We start from the raw sequence: 14,358 nt of genomic DNA, 5'->3' as shown, positions 1-14,358 counted from the left end.
ACAATGGTGCTACTTCTCCAGGCTGTACTCCGCACAAGGATAAAACACCCACAATGGTTGTCCATGAGGAGGACAGATGGATGCACCTGATTCTCTAACTTAATATTTTGACACCAAAAATTCCTTCGAGCCGGAATTGAACCAGCGACCTAAGGATGACTTTGTTGTGCATTCCCACTACAGTCCTCCGCTCTACCAGCTGAGCTATCGAAGGTCACAACACGAGGCCTCCAAATATTTTTCACAAACGTATTCTTCATTTGCAATTGTGCTACTTGTCATAAGTGATGGTGATAGCTCCGGCTGCTGATGGGTGCACTCAACAACAACAACAACATTATATTTGTATAGCGCCTTTCACGTTGGGAGGACGTCCCAGTGTACAGCATTTCAGACCCGAACTGGGGTCAGGGAGGTAGAAGGGAGGGGAAGAGAAGGGGCGCTAGCCGATGGCATGGTCGAAGAGAATGTCGAAGAAGAAGAAGAAGAAGAAGAAGAAGAAGAAAAAGGAGAAGATACTTAGTACCTTCTTAGTGCAGTAGGCAGCTCATCAGTCTTATAATCTGAAGGTCCTGAGTTTGATCCTCAGAGAGGATCCTCATTTTTTCTATCACCAGGGACAGTGTGCCTGAGCACTTGGACAAATATGATACAGTACAAAATGCAATACAAAATTACACTTCTACAGCATCTTTCACATCCAGAGAATGTCCAAAGGTGCTGGATCAAGGAGTCAGCATGGATTTGTGGTCAATGTGAGTCAGCTTTGATTTGTGAAGGTTATATCATATCTGACAAATCTAGTTGAATTTTTGAGGAGTTCAACATGGCGGATAAGAGAACGTCTTTGGATGTTCTCTATGTGGACTTTCAGAAGAACATTTTATGAAGCTGCAAACAAGAGATTATTAGCAAAAATGAAAGAGCATGGAATTTGAGGTAACCTTGTGACATGGCTTGGTAATTGTTTGGGAGGAGAGTAGAGATAAAGGGAATGTTTCCACATAAACTCTCTGACCCACAACTGTGGCCAAACCACGGCCTTGACATCCTCGAACTGTCCATCACAGACAAGGCCATCCTAGTCCATTTCCTCATTTCCCGATTCTCCCACACCACAACCCCCTCTTCCAAACTCTCCACCATCTTTTTCTGACCTGGGAAAAAGCTTCCACCTGAATCCCTCATGAATTACCTCGCTTCTTCGGATTTCTTCTCACTCTAGCCTGCCACTCGCAGTGATCCTAATGCAGCCATCAAGCTATTTTATGACCTCCTCTCTGCAGCCCTCAACTCCGTTGCCCCCTGAAATCCAGGTCTGTCTCTGAATCTACCCACACCCACTTGTATAACGGTCACTCCCTCAAAACTAAAGCCCGGAAGCTCCAACTTCTTTGTGTCAAAGATTGAAAATATCCACTTCGCTGCATCGTCTTAATAATAATAATAATAATAATAATAATAATAATCCTTGCATTTGATATAGCGCTTTTCACGTCGGGAGGACGTCCCAAAGCGCTTCACAGAATAGACTGTAAAGTGAATTGACTTACCCTATACTTCCACACATGTCAGAGCATCTCCACCATCCCCTCCTTCCACCGTGCCCGCGACCACGCCCCAATCCCTACATTCCTTTGACCCAATTACTCCCACATCCCTCTTAACCACCGTTTCACAGAAGAAGCCCATCACGTGCTGCTTCAAAACCCTCCCCACCAACCTTCAGGTCTCCCAACTCACCTTGTTTCGTCCCTGCTGGCCAACATGATAAACCAGTGTCTGTCCTCCGATTCTGCTCCACTCCTCCTTAAAACCGTTGTCATCACGACCCTCTTCAAAAAACTCACACTTGACCCTTCCTACCTCACAAATTACTGAGCTATTTCCACCCATTCCTTTCAAAGCGCTAGAATGCATTGTGAATATGCAGCTTTGCTCTCACTTCTCCCTACACACCCACCTCGACCCCTTCCAGTCTGAATTCTGCCCTGCCCATCGCACAGAGGCAGGGCTTGTCAAAGTCACAAATAAAATCACCTCTCTCTGTGAACAGGGCTCCCTGTGCCTCCTCATCCTCCTGGACCTCATCGACTCATATGCCATAGTTGACAAGGCTATCCTCATCCATTTATCCAAACAGCGGATATCACACAAATTTACTCTGCCTCCAACTATCCAGCCGATCCATTAGACTTACTGAACCAGTGCGTCACCGAGGCATCAGGTTCAACCCACAACTGTTTCCTTTCCCACATCCGGTCCCTCACCATGACCGCATTCTTCCATTTCGGTCACATTGCCCGCCTCCGACCGTACCTTACCCCTGACGCAGCCAAAACATTTGTCCATGCATTTATCACCTCCCAAATGACCTCTCAAATGCCCTCTTTGTCGATCTCTCCAGTTCCACCATGCACAGGATCCAACTGATCCAAAACTTCCGAGCCCATATACTCACGCGTACGAAAGCATCTTCCTCCATCCCTCAGCCTTGCCCCTTCATTCCCCATTTTCAAATTGCGTCTCAAGTCCTTCCTATTCGACTGTGCCTACGGTCACCTCCCCATCCCCTCGGCTTGTAGTCAAGTGCTCTGAAAAATTATATAAATGGGAGTTTTTGACAGAGTCATGTATTCAAATTTGCAGTTGAAACAAAGTTAGGAGGCACAGTAAATTGTCAAGATGAGAGCAGGAAGTTACTGAGGATATAGATGGATTAAGTGAGGGGGCAAAGTTGTGGCAGTTGGAGTTTAATGTGGGAAAGTGTGAGGTCATCCACTATGACGCAAGAAGGTAAATCAGAATATGTTCTTCATGTTGAGAAACTAGGAACTGTGGAGGAGGAAAGTGATTTGAGTGTCCAAAAACACAAACCACTAAAAACTAGTTCACAGGTATAAAACGTTATCAAAAAGCTAATGGACTGTTAGCCTTTATTTCAAGGGGCTGGAAACCAAATGTGTGGAAATAATGCTTCAGTTGTTGAGAGCCTTGTCAGACTCCATCTGGCAAACTGTTTTGGGTGCCACACATCAGGAAATATAGATTAGCCATACAACTAATCTAATATAGATTAGTTTATCTAATATAGATTAGCCGTACAACTCAGATTCACCAGAAAAACACCAGACCTTCAAGGGTGGAATTAAGATGCCAGGTTGCATGAAGCTGGGTTGTATTACCTTGAGTTAAGTGGTTTGAGGTGTGTTCAATTTGAGGTGTTTAAAATGGAAAACTACACTGGAGAATGGAGGCTTCAATTCAGATACATATCACATGCTAAGTGAGAGCTCAACCATTTGAGCTAATTCCCATTTCACACCCACCAGCCTCCAGTAGGCTTACTCTTCAAATCTTAAGATGCTCTGATATGGCAAGACAAAAATATTTCTCCTTAAATGAATGCTATATGAGCCCCTCCACACCCCACTTAGTCTCAGCCTCTTCCTCAGATCAGCTAATGCTTACTTTGTACTAAGTTTGTCTGATTCATCATTTAAGTGACATTTGCTCATATCATGCAAGCATGACCTCATGATATTTCTGATTTATCTTTTATCAACACCACCAATATTGTAGCATTGTTTCTAGTGTTGGAAATACAGTGATGTAATGCAGCCCATCAATCGAAAACCTAAAAGTGTGTAACTGTGTTCAAGAAATGTCACAGAAAACTTTGTAACTCCCAACATCACAAACTAGAAATCTGATAAGACAACAACTTTGCTACTTCTCATCTGCTGTGCACCCCACCAGAATAAAACTCCAGCAATTGTTGTCCATGCTGTGGACACGTATATGTGCTCCGATAGCTTGATATTTGGACACCAAAAATTCCTTCGAGCCGGAATTGAACCAGCGACCTAAGGATGACTTTGCTCTGCATTCCCACTACAGTCCTCCGCTCTACCAACTGAGCTATCGAAGGTCACAATACCAGGTCTGCAAAGCTTTTTCACAAACTTGGTCTTAATCCATTGGCACCTTTTGCACCACATGAAAAGAGCCATCATCACCTGTATCCTCAAAAAACCTTCCCCGGACTCATTCCTGCTCTCAAATTACCGCCCTGTCTCCAACCTCACTTTCCTGTTGAAGCTCCTTCAATGTGTTGTTCCTTCCCAGCTTTGCTCCTTCCTCTCCCTCCACTCCCTATACGAAAACAACCAATCGGGTTTCCATGCTGTACACAACACAGAAACAGCCCTGGTCAAAGTGACAAATGACATTGTGTCATTCTGTGACCAGGCTGTCTCCTCGTCCGCCTTGTTGTCTCTGCTACCTCTGATAGTGTTGACCACTCTATCCTCCTCCACCAACTCTCCTCTCATCTCAAACTTGAAGGGTTCAGATCCTGGTTTCCACTTTGTCTCTATAAACAGCTCTACTTCAGTCACCGCACTGTCAATTCTTCCCTCCACAAGCTGCAAATCTTCCAGAAAACTGCAGCTCATGTTCACTCCTGCACCAGAGTCCGTGACCCTTTCACCCCCACCCTTGCTCACCCGGCTACAGAGGCTCCCCATCACTCAAAGGACGGAGTTCAAAATCCTCGTCCTCACCTTCAAGGCCCTCGATAGCCTTGCCCCTTCCTACCTCAGTAACCTGCTAACTTCTTATCAACGCGCCCGCTCTCTCACTCAGCAGGCTCCGGCCTGCCTGGCCTGCCCCACCATCGGCGGTCGGGCTTTAGGCAAATCAGGGCATTTCTGAGATAAAATGTGCTTTTGATGCTGACTGGAAAGATCAAATGAGTCGGAAGTGCAGTGGTCAAAAGAGAGCTGAATTTCACGGAGGCACCTGTGATCGTGGGTGAATTGAAAGGGTGGATTATCAGATGGAATCGATATGGAATTACTTGCAGTTTAAGACAGTTACTGAGGAAAGAGATGTGGCTGTGAAAATGGATTTTAGTGAACACATCATCAAACACAAGTAGGGAAACAAATAGCAAAGAAGGTGAGCAGGGTAAAAGGGAAGAACGAAGGTCAAGAGGTCCTTGCCTTGTGACCTAGGAAGAATATCTTTGCCTTAACTGCTGAGTGTTCCCAGTGACTTCTGTTTTTGTTTCAGATTTCCAGCATCTGCAGTATTATGTGTTTCATAATCTGAAGGTCCTGAGTTCAATCCTCAGAGAGGGCTAACTTTTGCAAATGAATCACTTTATTCTCATTCTAGCCACTCAGAAAAACGCTCCAACTTACCATTTGACTACCATGTTAAGGCTGCATTTTTCTTCCTTTGTTTCTTCGGGACACAATGAAGATAGCTTGTATTACTTACATTTAGAAGATTGAGGGGTGATTGACTTCAAGTGATGATTAAAATGAAAAACTACACTGGAGAATGCGGGCATCGATCCCGCTACCTCTCACATGCAAAGCGAGCGCTCTACCATTTGAGCTAATTCCCTTCACAGAGTCACAATCCTTCCCCATAGACCGACACACCAAATCTTAAGATGTGGTAATGTGCAAAAATGAAAATTTGTTCCCGAATCCTTTTGCTATCTGAGCCCCTCTCCACCAAATATCACCCTCAGAGTCATCTTCAGAAAAGATTGCACTTCCTTTTGTACTGATTTTACCTGATCAGAAAAGATAAAACTTGCTTTGGTACTGATTTTCCCAGATCACACTCTCAAAAATACACTAACGTTCAATTTGACCACCTGTTCAGGTTAGAATTTCTGCTTTTTAATCAATCAAATACCACAAATATTTCAGCATAGTTTGGGTTGTTGAAAACACTCAAAATTATTGAACCCTGATATTGTCCAGTCCACTTCATTAGAAAAACTAAGGTGAATTAATGTATTCGAGTAACTTTGTAAAAATGTTTTGGTAACTTCCAGGATTACAACAACAACAACTTCGAGCCAGACGTGGATGGGGGGTTGCTGGTGGCGACAAGCTTGGTTGAAAAGGAAGATTTTCAGTTGGGTCTTGAGAAAGGGAAGTGAGGGGGCAAGGGGGAGGAATTGAGGAGAGTGTTTCTCAGTTTTGGGGGCTAGTGGCTGACGCCTCGCTCCAATGGTGGAGTGAAGGGTGCGAAGGACAAGCAGAATGCCAATGCCAGATTATTCCCTTCATTCTCATTCTGCCCACAAAGTAAAATGTTCTCCCGCACCATTTGATCACCATGTTCAGGCTGCAGGACAGAATGTCTAATATTTTCCTTGACGCGCAGCACTGAACACATGGAAAACTACACTGGAGAATGCGGGCATCGATCCCGCTACCTCTCACATGCTAAGCGAGCGCTCTACCATTTGAGCTAATTCCCCTCACACTCAGAAGTCTCCAGTGCGCTGACACACCAAATCTTAGGATGTACTTATGTGGCAAAGGAGAAACATTTCTCCTCAAACTAATGCTATCTGTCTTCTCTTCACCCAACATCAGCCTCAGCCTCTTCCTCAGAACAGGTTTGTGTTGAGTTTAGAATTTGTGGGGTTTTTTGTCATACACTACAGATGTTGTAGCATTTGTAGCATCATTTCATGTATTGAAAACATACTAATATTATCATACCCATTATTACAGCCTGTGCTCATGCTACATAGGCTGCAAAAGTGCTAAATCACTTTTTAGCATCAGTTTCTACTAAGGAGGAGACGGATAAATTATTTTATCTGGAAAGAGAGCCCTCAAAATTTTGTCAAACACAGCTGTGCAAACTTAAGTTAAATAAAACTCAGAGGCCAGATATATTGCATCTGAGGATCCTGAAGAAACTAAGGGAGGAAGTTGTAGAGGTGCCAGGGCACTGGAAAAAGGCAAATGTTACCCCTAGTTTTTTTTAGAAAGGTAACAAAAGTGATCCAGATGCTACAGTTTAGTAACCTTGATGTCCATTGTGGGTAAAATTCTGGAGAATCTTATTAAGGATAAAATCATGGAGCAACTGGAAAGAAATAAAATCAAAAATAATAAGCCAATAAGAGTTCATGAAGGGTGGAACTTGCCAATCTAATTTACTGGCTTTCTTTGATGGTGTGATAAGGGAGCTTGATAAGCGTAGGCTATGAATGTTGAAAGTAAAGAAGCGGGAATCAGTGTGAGTATATTACAATGGATATGTAACTGACTGAAGAATTGAGAGGGTGGTGGTACAGGGAATCTCATCAGATTGAAAAATTTTACCAGTAGAGTACCACAAGGGTCTGTTTTGAGATCTCTTCAGTTTTATATTTTTATAAATTATTTGGAGTAGAAGTCGCATGCACAGTGGCTAAATTTGCAGATAACACCAACCTAATGTAGATGGTAGACTACAAAGCGGAACAACATAGGTTACAGGAGGATTTGATCATTCTTGGTAATTGGGCAGACTGGTGGCAGATGAAATTCAACAGGAAGAAATGTAATATATTTCACATGCGGACAGAAAATCCAGGAAGGGATTATTATTTGAACGGAAGGAAAATAATATGCAAGAAAAATGAAAAGTACGTGGAAGTCCTGATTGACAATATATTAAAGCTGTCCCAACAATGCTGTGTGCCAGTGAATAAAGCAAACTGGGTATTAGGATGTATCAAAAGATCAATAGCAAGCCAAAATTGTGGGGTAATCATGCCACCGTATAAATGATTGGTGAGACCGTACTAAGAGTACTTTGTACAGTTGTAGTTGCCCCAGTACAAAAAGGATTTTGGAGAAATCAAGAGGATACAGAGGAGGGTAACCAGAAATGATTGAGGGAATGGAGGAATTGGACTATGAGGAGTGACAAAGTAAATTGTTACTTATTTTATAAGTTATTTTTATTAGTTATTTTCATCCTTAAAAGTTCCTTTGAGCAGGAATTCAACCAACAACCCAATGACGATTTGCTTGTGCACTCCAACAACAGTTCTCCGCTCTAAAAGCTAAGCTGGTGAAGGTCACAACACCAGGCCTGCAAAGCTTTTTCACAAAACTGCTCTTCATCGGCAATCGTATTGTAAAACATGATGGTGATAGCTTCGACTGCAAATGATTGCACTCAGTGCCTTCTTAGCGCAGTAGGCAGCGCGTCAGTCTCATAATCTGAAGGTCCTGAGTTCAATCCTCAGAGAGGGCAAACTTTTGCAAACTGCTAACTTTGTTATCATTCTGCCAATTTAATAAAATGTTCTCCCGCAACATTTGACCACCATGTTCAGGCTGCAGGATACAATGTTGAATATTTTCCGTGTAGTGCAGCAATGAAGAGATGAAAAACTTCACTGGAGAATGCGGGCATCGATCCCGCTACCTCTCACATGCTAAGCGAGCACTCTACCATTTGAGCTAATTCCCCTCTCACACTCATAAGCCTCCAATTTGCTGACACACCAAATCTTAAAATGCACCGACTTGGCAAGGCGAAAATATTTCTTCTGAAATCAATGCTATCTTAGCCCCTCTTCACCCCACATCAGCAGCAGCCTCTTCCTCAGAACAGGCAACGTTTCTTATTTATACTGATTTCTTTTTCATCAACACCACAAATATTGTAGCATCATCTTCAATGTTGGAATACAGTAATCCAGCAGATCCTTTCCACCCCAAGGCACCCTCAGTGTGATACTCAGAACAGGCAACGCTGTTTACTTTCTACTGATTTTATCTGTTTCAACACGTAAATACCGTTTGCTCATGTCATGTGACCATAATTTCAAGATAATTTCCAATTTCTTTCTCAACAAAACCACAAATATTTTAGAATGTTTTCAGTGTTGGAAATACAGTGATATTGTCCAGCCATCATCAACAGGAAAAACGAAGTGAACTTCTCTATTTCGGTAACCTTGTAAAAAAAACCTTCCAACGATACAAACAATAAATGTGACTAGAAAACAATGGTGCTACTTCTCCAGGCTGTACTCCGCACAAGGATAAAACACCCACAATGGTTGTCCATGAGGAGGACAAAAGGATGCGCCTGATTCTCTAACTTAATATTTTGTCCCAAAAAATTCCTTCGAGCCGGAATTGAACCAGCAACCTGAGGATGACTTTGTTGTGCATTCCCACTACAGTCCTCCACTCTACCAGCTGAGCTATTGAAGGTCACAATATGAGGCCTCCAAAGATTTTAACAAACTTATTCTTCATTTGCAATCGTGCTGCTTGTCAAAAATGAGGGTGATAGCTCCTGCTGCTGATGGCTGCACTCAACAACAAAAACAACAACAACATTATATTTGTATAGCATTTCAGACCCGAGCTGCGGTCAGAGGGTTCGAAGGGAAGGCAAGAGAAGGGGGGGGGCTAGCCGATTGCCTGGTCGAAGAGGATGTCGAAGAAGAAGAAGAAGAAGAAGAAGAAGAAGAAGAAGAAGAAGAAGAAGATACTTAATACCTTCTTAGTGCAGTAGGCAGCGCATCAGTCTTATAATCTGAAGGTCCTGAGTTTGACAAATCTAGTTGAATTTTTGATGAGTTCACCAACATGGCGGATATGAGAACGTCTATGGATGTTCTCTATGTGGACTTTCAGAAGAACATTTGATGAAGTTACAAACAAGAGATTATTAGCAAAAATGAAAGAGCATGGAATTGGAGGTAACCTTGTGACATGGCTTGGTAATTGTTTGGGAGGCAAGTGACAGAGATTAGGGATAAAAGTGAGCAATTTGCAAAAGTTTGCCCTCTCTGAGGATCGAACTCAGGACCTTCAGATTATGAGACTGACGCGCTGCCTACTGCGCTAAGAAGGCACTGAGTGCAATCATTTGCAGCCGTAACTATCATCATCATGTTTCACAAGTGGCACGATTGCTAATGAAGAGCAGTTTTGTGTAAAAGCTTTGCAGGCCTGGTGTTGTGACCTTTGATAGCTTAGATTTTAGAGCGGAGGATTGTCGTTGGAATGCAGAAGCAAATCGTCATTAGGTTGTTGGTTGAATTCCTGCTCAAAGGAACTTTTCGGGATGAAAATAACTAGCTTGAGAATCAGACACAGTTACTTGCTCTCCTCATGGACAACCATTGTGGGTGTTTTATTCTTGTGGGGAGTACAGCATGTGAGAAGTAGCACCATTGTCATCTAATCACATTGATTGTTTGTATTGCTGGAAGTTACAATGTTATTTGCAAAGTTACTAGAATACTGCAGTTCACTTTTATCTTAAACTGTACTAACAAGAACATAGAACATAAGAACTGTTGGACCAATGAGAAGACCAAGGTCCATCTAATCGCCTTCCACCTTCCCAGTAGTTGCATGCTCACATGTGCAGAACTATCTATTTACTGTGTCCCATAATCTTATTTCTTAAAGAAAACTAGCACATCTGTTTTTGAAGCAATCAACATTTCCTGCTTCAACCTTCTCCCGAGGGAACCTGTTTCACAGGTTTACTATTCGCTCACTGAAATGATGCTTCGATAGATATATTCTGAATTTTTCCCCATTCAATCTCAGGCTGTAATCCACTGGTATTAATCTTCAAACTAGTTAAAACAACTTGTCATGATCCATGTCGTTTAGCCCCTTTAGAATCTTAAAGGCAGCAATCATAAACCCTCTCAATCTTCTGTTTTCCATCGTCAACATGCCCAATTTACTTTGTCACTCCCCATAGTCCAATTCCTCCATTCCCTCAATCATTTCTGGTTACCCTCCTCTGTATCCTCTCGATTTCTCCAAAATCTCTTTTGGAGAAACACATTGAAGGAGCTTCAACAGGAAAGTGAGGTTGGAGATAGGGCGGTATTTTGAGAGCAGGAATGAGTCCGGGGAAGGTTCTTTGAGGATACGAGTGATGATGGCTCTTTTCATGTGGTGCGAAAGGTGCCAATGGATTAAGACCAAATTTGTGAAAAAGCTTTGCAGACCTGGTATTGTGACCTTCGATAGCTCAGTTGGTAGAGCGGAGGACTGTAGTGGGAATGCAGAGCAAAGTCATCCTTAGGTCGCTGGTTCAATTCCGGCTCGAAGGAATTTTTGGGCACAATAATATCAAGCTAGAGGAGCACTTATACGTGTCCACAGCATGGACAACAATTGCAGGAGTTTTATTCTGGTGGGGTGCACAGCAGATGTGAAGTAGTAAAGTTGTTGTCTCATCAGATTTCTTGTTTGTGATGTTGGGAGTTACAAAGTTTTCTGTGACGTTACTTGAATACAGTAACCCACTTTTAGGTTTTCTGTTGATGGGCTGCATTACATCACTGTATTTCCAACAGTAAAAGCAATGCTACAATATTGGTGGTGTTGATGAAAGATAAATCAGAAACTATCATGAGGTCATGCTTGCATGATACAAGCAAATGTCACTTAAATGATCAATCAGACAAAATTAGTACAAAGTAAGCATTACCAGATCTGAGGAAGAGGCTGAGACTAAGTGTCTCAAAGCACTTGACAGTGGCAGAGCTTGACTACAAGCCGGGGGATGGGGAGGTGACCATAGGCCCAGTTGAATAGGAAGGTCTTGAGACGCAATCTGAAAATGAGGAATGAAGGGGCAGGAATGAGGGATGGAGTCTGACCAAGGCTCTAATCAACTGAAGCATTATTTCCTCACCTTTGGTTTCCAGACTCTTGAAATAAAGGCCAACATTCCATTAGCTTTTTGATAACGTTTTAAACCTGTGAACTAGATTTTAGTGGTTTGTGTATATGGACTCTCAAATCTCTTTCCTCCTCCACAGTTCCTAGTTTCTCAACATGAAGAACATATTCTGATTTACCTTCTTGCGTCATAGTGGATGACCTCACACTTTCCCACATTGAACTCCATCTGCCACAGTTTTGCCCACTCACTTAATCCATCTATATATTTCAGTAACTTCCTGCTCTCATCTGCACAATTTACTGTGCCTCCTAACTTTGTTTCAACTGCAAATTTGAATACATGACTCTGTATTCCCTAACCAAGTGATTTTAATGTTGGGTGAGAAGTTGAGGACCAAAAAAATGACTTGGGAACACCTCATGTCAAAACCTGCCATTCACAACAAAAACTCCCATTTATATAATGTTTCAGAGCACTTGACCGTGGCGCTGCTTGACTACAAGTCGGGGGAATGGGGAGGTGACCGTAGGCCCAGTCGAATTGGAAGGTCTTGAGACGCAATCTGAAAATGGGGAATGAAGGGGCAACGCTGACGGATGTAATAATAATAATAATAATCCTTGCATTTGATACAGCGCTTTTCACGTCAGGAGGACGTCCCAAAGTGCTTCACAGAACACACTGTAAAGTGAATTGACTGTATATTTGTGGGCGAACGCGGCAGCCAATTGCGCAGAGCAATGTCCCACAAACAGTCATAGATTGAAAATGACCAAATTTTATTACTGTTTTTGGTTTTGGAGGGATTATTATTAGACGTGTGGAGTAAGGAAACTTGCCCAAGGTTTCGCCCTGCCTGGAATTGAACTCAGGTCTCTCGCTTGCAAAGCAACACGTAGGAAGACATGTAGGAAGACGGTTTCATACGGGTGAGTATATGGGCTTGGAAGTTTTGGATCAGTTGGATCCTGTGCACGGTGGAGCTGGAGAGATCGACAAAGAAGGCATTTGAGAAGTCAGTTGGGAGATGATAAATGCATGGACAAATGTTTTGGCTGCGTCAGGGGTAAGGTACGGTCGGAGGCGGGCAATATGACCGAAATGGAAGAATGCGGTCATGGTGAGGGACTGGATGTGGGAAAGGAAACAGTTGTGGGTTGAACCTGTTGCCTCGGTGGCGCAATGATTCGGTAAGTCTAATGGATAGGCTGGATAGTTGGAGTCGGAGTAGATTTGTGTGATATCCGCTGTTTGGATAAATGGACGAGGATAGCCTTGTCAACTGTGGCATATGCATCGGAGAGGTCCAGGAGGATGAGGAGGCACAGGGAGCCTTGTTCACAGAGAGAGACGATTTTATTTGTGACTTTGACAAGCCCTGCCTCTGTGCGATGGGCAGGGCAGAAATCAGACTGGAAGGGGTCGAGGTGGGAGTGTATGGAGAAGTGAGAGCAAAGCTGCTTATTCGCAATGCATTCTTGTGCTTTGAAAGGAATGGGTGGTTGGTAATAGCTCAGTAATTTGTGAGGTAGGAAGGGTCAAGTGTGAGTTTTTTGAAGAGGGTCGTGATGACAACGGTTTTAAGGAGGGGTGGAGCAGAATCGGAGGACAGACACTGGTTGATCATGTTGGCCAGCAGGGATGAAGCAAGGGGAGTTGGGAGACCTGTAGGTGGGTGGGGAGGGTTTTGAGGCAGCACGTGATGGGCTTCTTCTGGGAAACGGTGGTTAAGAGGGATGTGGAAGTAATTGGGTCAAAGGAATGTAGGGATTGGGGTGTGGTCACGGCCACGGTGGAAGGAGGAGATGGTGGAGATGGTCTGACGTGTGTGGAAGTAAGGAGAGGGGAAGAGGATGCAGCGAAGTGGATATTTTGAATCTTTGACACAAAGAAGTTGGAGCTTCCGGGTTTTAGTTTTGAGGGAGTGACCGTTATACAAGTGGGTGTGGGTAGATTCAGAGACAGACCTGAATTTCAGGGGGCAAGGGAGTTGAGGGCTGCAGAGAGGAGATTGTTTAATAGCTTGATGGCTGCATTAGGATCACTGCGAGTGGCAGGCTAGAGTGAGAAGAAATCCGAAGAAGCGAGGTAATTCATGAAGGATTCAGGTGGAAGCTTTTTTCCAGGTCAGAAAAAGATGGTGGAGAGTTTGGAAGAGGGGGTTGTGGTGTGGGAGAATCGGGAAATGAGGAAATGGACTAGGATGGCCTTGTCTGTGATGGACAGTTCGAGGATGTCAAGGCCGTGGTTTGGCCACAGTTGTGGGTCAGAGAGTTTATGTGGAAACATTGCCTTTATCCCTACTCTCTGTCACTTGCCTCCCAAACAATTACCAAGCCATGTCACAAGGTTACCTCAAATTCCATGCTCTTTCATCTTTGCTAATAATCTCTCGTTTGTAACTTCATCAAATTTCTTCTGAAAGTCCACATAGAGAACATCCATAGACGTTCTCTTATCCTCCATGTTGGTGAACTCCTCAAAAATTCAACTAGATTTGTCAGATATGATATAACCTTCACAAATCAAAGTTGACATTCTCTGGACGTGAAAGATGCTATACGAGTGTAATTTTGTATTGCATTTTGTATTGTATCATATTTGTCCAAGTGCTCAGGCACACTGTCGCTGGTGATAGAAAAAATGAGGATCCTCTCTGAGGATCAAACTCAGGACCTTCAGATTATAAGACTGATGCGCTGCCTACTGCATTAAGAAGGTACTGAGTATCTTCTCCTTTTTCTCCTTCTTTTTCTTCTTCTTCTTCAACATCCTCTTCGACCATGCCATCGGCTAGCCCCTTTTCTCTTCCCCTCCCTTCTACTTCCCTGACCCCAGCTCGGGTCTGAAATGCTGTACACTGGG

At 43.3% G+C, this 14,358-nt stretch overlaps 6 non-coding genes across 6 annotated transcripts; 2 read left to right on the top strand and 4 right to left on the bottom strand.

Annotated features, from left to right (window-relative positions):
* Nucleotides 1–121: 121 nt before the first annotated feature.
* On the bottom strand, nucleotides 122–214 carry trnay-gua. The gene is made up of 2 exons: nucleotides 178–214; nucleotides 122–157 (listed from the first exon to the last, which is right to left on the bottom strand). It is a non-coding gene; the product is annotated as a tRNA-Tyr (tRNA).
* A 3,624-nt stretch (nucleotides 215–3,838) lies between these two features.
* trnay-gua lies at nucleotides 3,839–3,931 on the bottom strand. The gene is made up of 2 exons: nucleotides 3,895–3,931; nucleotides 3,839–3,874 (listed from the first exon to the last, which is right to left on the bottom strand). It is a non-coding gene; the product is annotated as a tRNA-Tyr (tRNA).
* Nucleotides 3,932–7,997: 4,066 nt separating this feature from the next.
* On the top strand, nucleotides 7,998–8,070 carry trnam-cau. Its single transcript has one exon. It is a non-coding gene; the product is annotated as a tRNA-Met (tRNA).
* An 878-nt stretch (nucleotides 8,071–8,948) lies between these two features.
* On the bottom strand, nucleotides 8,949–9,041 carry trnay-gua. The gene is made up of 2 exons: nucleotides 9,005–9,041; nucleotides 8,949–8,984 (listed from the first exon to the last, which is right to left on the bottom strand). It is a non-coding gene; the product is annotated as a tRNA-Tyr (tRNA).
* A 576-nt stretch (nucleotides 9,042–9,617) lies between these two features.
* On the bottom strand, nucleotides 9,618–9,690 carry trnam-cau. The gene has a single exon. It is a non-coding gene; the product is annotated as a tRNA-Met (tRNA).
* A 1,132-nt stretch (nucleotides 9,691–10,822) lies between these two features.
* On the top strand, nucleotides 10,823–10,915 carry trnay-gua. Its single transcript has 2 exons — nucleotides 10,823–10,859; nucleotides 10,880–10,915. It is a non-coding gene; the product is annotated as a tRNA-Tyr (tRNA).
* The last annotated feature ends 3,443 nt before the right edge of the window (nucleotides 10,916–14,358 follow it).

The sequence above is a fragment of the Callorhinchus milii genome, unplaced genomic scaffold (assembly GCF_018977255.1).
Source record: "Callorhinchus milii isolate IMCB2004 unplaced genomic scaffold, IMCB_Cmil_1.0 Scaffold2, whole genome shotgun sequence".
Taxonomy (NCBI): Eukaryota; Metazoa; Chordata; class Chondrichthyes; order Chimaeriformes; family Callorhinchidae; genus Callorhinchus; species Callorhinchus milii.
This window is presented reverse-complemented; position numbering and strand designations above follow the sequence as displayed.